The 8,227-nt window shown below is 36.8% G+C and overlaps 1 long non-coding RNA gene across 1 annotated transcript in view; it reads left to right on the top strand.

Moving 5' to 3' along the window:
• The first annotated feature begins 793 nt into the window (after nt 1–793).
• The window catches only part of LOC137240538 (uncharacterized), a 101,470-nt gene continuing 94,036 nt past the window's right edge, over nt 794–8,227 (top strand). Inside the window, exons 1-2 of the long non-coding RNA XR_010949756.1 lie at nt 794–1,030; nt 4,972–5,177. This is a non-coding gene — a long non-coding RNA (uncharacterized lncRNA). The remainder of the gene's footprint in view (nt 1,031–4,971; nt 5,178–8,227) is intronic.

The following is an 8,227-nucleotide window of genomic DNA, read 5'->3' as shown; positions in this document are numbered from 1 at the left end:
GTGTAGTGATTACAATCGTTAAAAACGAGCAATGATCGGCTTACAATGTGTTCGTGTAGAAACATGGGTTGGTCCATTGCTGCATTACAGAGGAGTATAATGATAAGTACTCCACTGGACCACATGATCCAACGATTTTTGCAGGGATATTGTAAACCGATCATTGCTCGTTTTTAACGATTGTAATCACTACACGATGTTTATTGTACTGTGGGTACTTCATGGATTACTCTGATGAAATGCGGAGCTGGATTATATGATCCAGTCCTAGGACATCGCAATGTTAATTGGACCATATTTTTTGTATGAATTGTTGTTAATTTTGGAGCACTCTGTTGGTCCATAGCGATAACTATATTTGGTACTCACTATTAAGGGCTGCTGTGTGCTTTTGCTCAAGAGAAATTACTCAATAAATGTTTACGGTGTGAGAGCATTGCTGCCATTCGAATGAAGGTTTACCTGTTACAGTCAAAATTACACACCCGCTACCACCCTCAATTTACCAGCTCGGGAACACATACATACATATATACACGTAAGTATACACACAACAATATATATGCAACTCATTTATACTCACTCAATAACACTTGCGAAATAAACTCACTCAAATCGGTCAGTGTCAATGCGCTCTTTTGCCATGCTCCAATTCGTTACAATGCCGGTGCCATGTGTTTACCGTGTAAGGGGGAGCGTTGGGGGCTACTTTGCTGTTTTTTGCTTAGCTTGAGACTCATTTTCCTTTGTTATGAATTCAGTATAATTTTGCATTTCGTGGCGTTGTGTAGCGTTTCCGGTTGTTTAGCGGTACTTTTTCGCTCGTGACTCCAAACGAATTGGGTGAAGTGAATTAAGAAGATCAACAAACAAACATATCTACCTACGTACATGCAGATATGCAAATATATTAATTCAAGTGAAGCGTTTTTTATTTCATTGTAACGTTAATTGTATCCGGTACACAAACAATAAACAAGAAAACAAAAATCAGACAATATTTCGTCGTTTCTTTCATCGCATTTTAACTGTGAGAAGTGTTTCATCGTCATTAGTGGTTTTACTTTTAATTCTGGTCTACATTGTGTTACATCTTGACTTTATATATATGTAAATATGTATGTGTAAATGTACATTAGCTCGTTTAGAAAGAGGAAAAGTTCGCCGTGCACCCACTAATATAAAGATAAAAGTAGACAGATAAAGTATTGCCCTTCTAGTGTTGCGTCATGTCATTTTTAAGGAAATTCTTAAGTTCAATGAACTTTCGTCTATTGATGATTTTTTGTATATTAGGATGAAGTAGCTAATTGGAGTTTTTTTCTAAAGCTTCAACATATTTTCTGCTCGCTTAGAAAAAATTTCAACTAACCAGCAAAAACTAATTAAAAACTTGCTTAGTTCGCTTTGTTTTCCAATTGAAATTTTTTTAAGCGAGCAGAAGAAATTTTGAAGCTTTAGAAAAAAAAACCGCCCAATATCCGAACGAAGCCTCTTACTGTTCGCTATCCAATTACCCAGCAACTGCAGTGTTACCATGTTAGGGACTTTCCAGCTTAATTTGGGAGAAAATTGTAAAACAGGTGGCAATGTAGGGGACCATTGTTTTTCAGCGCAAAAGACAATCTTAAGAATTCTCTAAAATGACCTGGGATTAGGCTTTACTCTAGAGAACATACACATTTTTTATGGGAAAACGATTATGAGGAGTGGATAAGACTTCTTGCTATAGTCAAATATTCCGACGGAAGGTGATTCGAGCAATGGGATGATAGCCAGTGATGTTGGTATTGTTATAACTGCAAAAGTACATCCGGAATATTGAAGAGAGTATTACCGATGTGTGCACTGTCCTTTGAATCCGGTACGCTCTGATACCAGTCTTTTCTGGCACTAGCCCGACAATTGCTATAATGATTCTTTATTGCTTGCTTCTGGTGTGTAGATCCTGTCTGTTTAGGTCCCGTCCCACTAGCTTGTAGGAATAATGAAAATGTAACATAGGGCACATCAGCCTTCATTTTCTCGGAGGTATAACGTCCCAAGTTATTATAATTATTATCTTTATGACGGGCATGTTGCTAAACGAAAAACAAGACCGATTCAGTGGATGCTTTTCTTTTATACAGAGCATTGGATAATCAGTATCTCTTTCTGATGATCACCATGTTAAACGCTTTAAGGACTACGATTTTAGAGTGGCAGCACGTCCTGGTATATTAAGTGGCTTATTGTGAAAGATGCCTCTGCCCACTTGTTTGGCATCCCATCGAAACAAAAGGCTGCTTTTTATGGTGGTACGACCATTAAACATGGGCTATTACATATATTTGTGTACTCTTTTAGATAAGCAAGAAGTATGAAAGCACAGCATTCAAGACAAGACCTCACTAAACCGGTGGTGGGCCTGAGACATAAATATCAGGTTTCAACAGAAAAAACAAGCTACGTGATTGTCCTCTCTATATATAAATCACCTGGTCTCGATGGCGTCACCCCGGCTGGTAAGGGAGTAGAACTGTGCCCTATATTCCATAAAGCTGGAGGAGTAATAAAATAATTTTTTTCTGGCAAAGGTCAGTTCATCATATATGATGAAGTTGCGTGAGAGGTTTTTGACCATTCACATAAGGTCAATAATAACAACACCTAATCTTTCTGAGATTCATCATTCATGTATGAAGGTAGGATCAATAGTAGCGACATGGGGAAATATTACTCCCGTACCAAAAATATATGCAAGCTGCCTTCCTAGACATAGAGAACACCCTCAACAACATAGAAACTAGCACAACTGCCACATCCCGCAAATAGCTGAAGTAGACTGCCACATCTGCGGAAGGACGCAATCAATGCTGAATAATATAACTATATATAAGCTGTTGTTTCTTGATAATTAGCCCTCCGATGGTATTTAGGCCGAACTCCCCTTCCGATTTGCATCGTGCTTCTTTTTAATTTTTCTTACAATCTGAGAAGCTTTTCATGGCAGAAAAAACTCGGGTGGCCATTTAAAACCATGAAACTAGAATGATATCGTTGGGTACATGATTCGAGGGCATAATATTGACGTGGATTACTATACCGTCGCATCTAAAAAGATAGCGAAAGTGATACTAAGAGATGCTGGAATCGCGAAACATCGCCGAGTGGTCATGCTACGATTTTGAGCACGAATGCATAGAGGGTGGAAATGGGACTAATATGCAACATTTTTTTCATTGTGCCGTCAACATATTTGGCGATGGCTGTCTTTTCATCGGAACCGGTTACTTGGTCACAGGGATATTGACGGTAACTTTACATTTGATGTTGTTGACCGCCCACATCTTTTCCGAAAATGATTTGATAGGTATACCTTTGGCCATTTTTAAATGCCTCATCCTACATGCGAGTAATCATGGTTGGTTTGACCTTCCTATAATTGAGGACGCACTAACACTCTTTTGACCCTGAACACAACTGGAGGATATTGTTCCGGGTAAGACTACTTGGTCACTATTTGAAAAGCAATCCCGCCGCTAGTATGGACATCGAATCCTACGATTACTGCCGCAACTGTAGACGTATTGGGGAGTAGGAAAACATTCAGTTATACGCTGTCCTTTTTTCAATGATCGCTCGGAGCTATCCGAACTTGAAAAAAAGACAATAGTTATATTAATTGACTCCACAAAGAGGTTTGACTCACGGTAGCTATTACAGTAAAGGTTTTATTGCGTTTAGGTCATCACGTTGGGCGCCTTTGTATATCAATTGTCGACGTGAAACAGTAATTTCTCGGCCCGGTCATATAAGTTAACCTAACCACACATAGCTTTACCCAACACATTATTTCTTCATTTTTTAAATGAAGAAAGCGCCCCCGAAATCAAAAATGATGTAATTAATGTTCCTACACCCTACCGCGACGATCACGATTGAAGAACAAAAGATAGTTGGTCTGCTGAGCTATTGCTGTTGTTTTGCAACTTGTTTCTAAAACAACTTTGGAAATTCCTTGAGTTCCAGTTTCACGCGCTAGCTCCTTTGGCTCCGTATGGCTCTCAACAACATAAGTTTGGCTCAAGCTAGCTGCCCACAACAAAAAAATCAATTTCGGTATAAAAACACAGAAAAAATAACAAAATGCTTTGAGATTGATTTTGTATTTTGTTGATGACCGACATGACATACAATTAAACAAATGGCGAGACAATCCGTCGCAGTTATTCGCGTTGGCTCCGGCTGGCTCTCGAAAACAACAAAATTGAGCTTCCAGAAAGTATATCATTGTTAAATTAAGAGAAAAACTAGTTCTGTAAATAGATTTTATCGAATCGGAACTCTTGCTTTCTTGTATTATGTTTCAGTATGTCATTCCGGAAGGGAATTTGTTGCACTTTATATTGACGTTTTTGTCGTTTGGTGCCGTTAGTCCAATTCCTTGAGCACCCTTGTTTTATGCTTTCGCCCAATTATGGGTGCTGCTATGATAAAAGTCGGAAAAAAAGGCGACTGCTTTTGACTTCATACAAGAGAAGTAATGCGAACGTTTTCTTTTTGGATATGGTCTAATGTATTATCACATATAACTACTTTAGTGCGTGGGTAAAATAGATTCACCCGCATTCGTAAGACATTCACATTTACATACATATGTAGATATTTATGCTTATTCAAGTGCTGTGCTGTGTGTGCAATTAATTTATTTATATTTCCGTTTTGCTGGCAACAACAATAAAAAAAGTCAGTAAAGTTATCAGTGCAAGTTAACATACATATATACATACACACATACATACATACGTACAAGTATATAAAGCTTAAGATGCAGATGCTATGCAGATAATGCATAAAAATATTTCTTTGTATCTCTGACATAAAATCTTGATAACCATTTCTGGCTGGCAAATTAGTCGCCGAATAATTTGGAGCTTTGTTGTTGTTGTTGTGCCTATAAAATTGTGAAGTAAAATTTAACTTTTTCAGTCATTCAATTGTGTAACTTGGTTTTGTTCGCTAATAAAAGAGCACAAAGTGTAATTGTACTTACAAATTTTGCAGTGAAAAGAAATACAGAAATAAAAAGAAACGAAAATAATTTTGCAAAAGTTATTACGTTATTTGTTGAAAGCGCATTCGGCGAAGATAAGAAAAGTTTTTTATAGCTGCATCTGCTACTGAATTGCTTACAAGTAAGTTATGCATTGATTAGTTTCTTTTTTACAATGAAACACATTTTTTTTTCATACAAGGGACGGCTGATAAGTTGATAAGTTTGTGACTTAAAATGTAAAATATCGTAAAAAATATCATAGCAGGCGGAAAAATGATGAACGAGTGCAGTGGTGCACTCGAGAACTTCGTAGAGCTACGAAAAACTACTCGGCGTTCACCTACATGTCGTGTGAGTGTAGCGACAGAGATTCAGTAAAGCAAGTAGTCAATCAGGGCCCGTATTACGTGTTACGATCAGCGACTGGAAACCATTTCCACTCAAGCGTTAACTATGCAACTGTTAAACTTTTTCTAAAAATTATAATAAGTTATGGATCTTACGAGTACTATTTGTCGCTAGTTCAAATATGTCATTAATCCGATCCACCATTTCAGAGCTATTGTGATTTAAAAAATGAGTTTCGATCACGGATCGTAACAGGTAATATGGGCCCAGTTTTAGCTTCTACTTCAAGCAGTAGACAGCTTATGCGTGAGTTCTGGGCTCAACAATTCTTCACATACCAACCAATACAAAAAAGGTTGCTTTATATTCAAAGCTCTGCCGGCGTTGTGCACCACTGCACTAGTGGAACGTAAAATAGAACAAATAAAAAAAAAAAACAATTAAAAGGTTTGACTTCGAGGGTAAAATGACCTTATTAGCTCTGTTGTGAATCCATTTTGATGAAAATTCAGTTTTTCCAGTTATTTTTAGGACATTATAAAAGTAAAAAATAAAATGATATAAAACCAGTTTTCGAAGTGACATTCTCTATTATTAAATTTGCGTGCGCTCCTTTTAAAAGCCTTTTATAAAAAAGACAAGTCACTAACTAATTCTCTTTGTTTTTACCAGAGACCTTTTCGTTTAAAGAAAATTTGTGGATCGAAATTTGTTCCGATACGTCAATTTTCCTTTCAGTTGTGGCTTACGAAACATAGGAAAATAATTTTTCAAAAAAGGGGAGGTGCCAGGCCCCTTTAAAAAATGTGTGTAGTTCCAATGGTCCTCTCTTCCCCTATCACTCTTAATACCATCCTTGTCTAAAATTTCTTCCATTTTTACCTCTTAGCTATACTAGATAGTAAGTTGTCGTGGAAACTCCATATGGAAGAGAGAGCGAAGAAAGTATCTGCGGCATGCAAGAGGATGCTAGGATTGACCCATACTTTACTATGAAGTTCTTGTTTGGTGGAAGTGCGGAAAAGTACGTTTACCAAAAAACTTGAGGAAGTATGCAGAGTATCAATGATTACTGTAATGGGAGAAAGCTTGAGGCCTCGTGGCAGTTTGAGTGCAGTCCATATGGACATAGCTGTATAGCGCCAGCTAAACACTGTGATTAACCAGAATTAAATTTGAATTTTTATTGACACATTTTGAAATGTATACGAACTATGAGGTCTCATAGGCTTAAAAATATGTTCGTCTAGCCAGACGACAACGCTAAGATGTGACATAATCAACTTTGGTACAAAAAAAAAAAAAGATAAAATAAAAAGAAAGAAATATCGATTTCCGAATTATTATAAAGACCGCATCTAAACTTAAAAAGTCACTAAAGCTTTTCATAATCGGGTGGTTAGCAGTAAAGTTATTTACGAAAATAAAGCCTTCTCGTCTGGCCAGACGCCACAATCTATCGGAGGGTTAAAAAGTTAACTTACCATGCTGCAAGTGTATCTCAGATCTCTATACCCATATACATACATATGTACGTATCTATGTTCGTATATCTTTTGGATCTATATATAGGGTACTTCTTTTAATATGAAAACATAAAATGGCATTATAGTTATCTCGTAAAATATTTATTTAATCGCTCTTCCAAACGTATTCACAATCTTTATCTATTTTCGTTCGGTGTCACAAATTCACATGCAAATATCTATACCTGCGTACAAACATATGTACATATATACTAAGAAATATATCTCGAACATGTAAATTTATCTCGATAAGATTTTGTGCGATTTTTATACCTTTCACAAATCTCAAAGTTGTAAGTTAAAATCGGAGAGAAAGACCCACCAATAAGTATACCGAAATGATCAGGATGACGAGCTCAGTCAATTTAGCCAAGTCCGTCTGTTTGTCTGCCTAGTCATCTGTCCGTCTCTCTGTCTGTTTGAAGGCAAACTAGTCCCTCAGATCTTCATTTATCTTGGTGAAGTTTGGAGAGCACTACTATATCATATATCCCCCTTACAACCGATATACATGAGGCGTACTTTGTGGTCCGAAAAAATTATTGAGGTCGGTCATACATATAACATATATCCCATACAACCGATTAACGTAATTTCTTCTTCGTTTTCACTGCTAGAACCTTCAATTTTCTCGAGATACTCACAAATAATAAATATGTCCGTCTGTCTGTTTTTATGAAACTATATAGTCCCTCAATTTTTGAGATATATTGATAAAATTTGGTGAGCGGTTGTATTTTAGTCGGAACCGGCCAGATCGGGCCACTGTAGCATATATCCCCCATAAACCGATTTTTCAGAAAAGAGGATTTTTGTCATATCTTCCTGAATTTATCAGATTGAAGCTTCAAACTTCACCATATGCTTTCGTATATTGCACATATTGTTGTCTGAAAAAATGGATGAGATCGGTCGTATATATAGCATATATCCCCCATAACCGATTGTTCAGATAAGAAGCTTTTCGTAATTACTGCTCCATTTTAACAGCTAAAGGCTTTAAATTTCGCTGAATGCTTACATATAGAGCATTCATTGTTGTCTGCAAAATTTTCTAAGATCGGCACAAAAATATAAAATCTATATACCAAATAACCGTTTGTTCAGATAAGGGGTTTAACGGTATTTCTTCCGCATTTTAACAGCTAGAAGGCATACAATGTTTGAAAAAATCGCTAAGATCAGTCGTATATGTAATATATATCCGATACAACTGATTGATCAGATTTTATGTATTTTTGAAATTACAACGCATTATTGTTCAGCTTCATTCATGAAAGGTATCAAGTCTTCGGTACAGCCGACGACAGTCCCG

This window comes from Eurosta solidaginis, chromosome 2 (assembly GCF_040869045.1).
Source record: "Eurosta solidaginis isolate ZX-2024a chromosome 2, ASM4086904v1, whole genome shotgun sequence".
Taxonomy (NCBI): Eukaryota; Metazoa; Arthropoda; class Insecta; order Diptera; family Tephritidae; genus Eurosta; species Eurosta solidaginis.
Note: the sequence above shows the minus strand (reverse complement) of the source record. Positions and strands in the feature narration are given on the sequence as shown.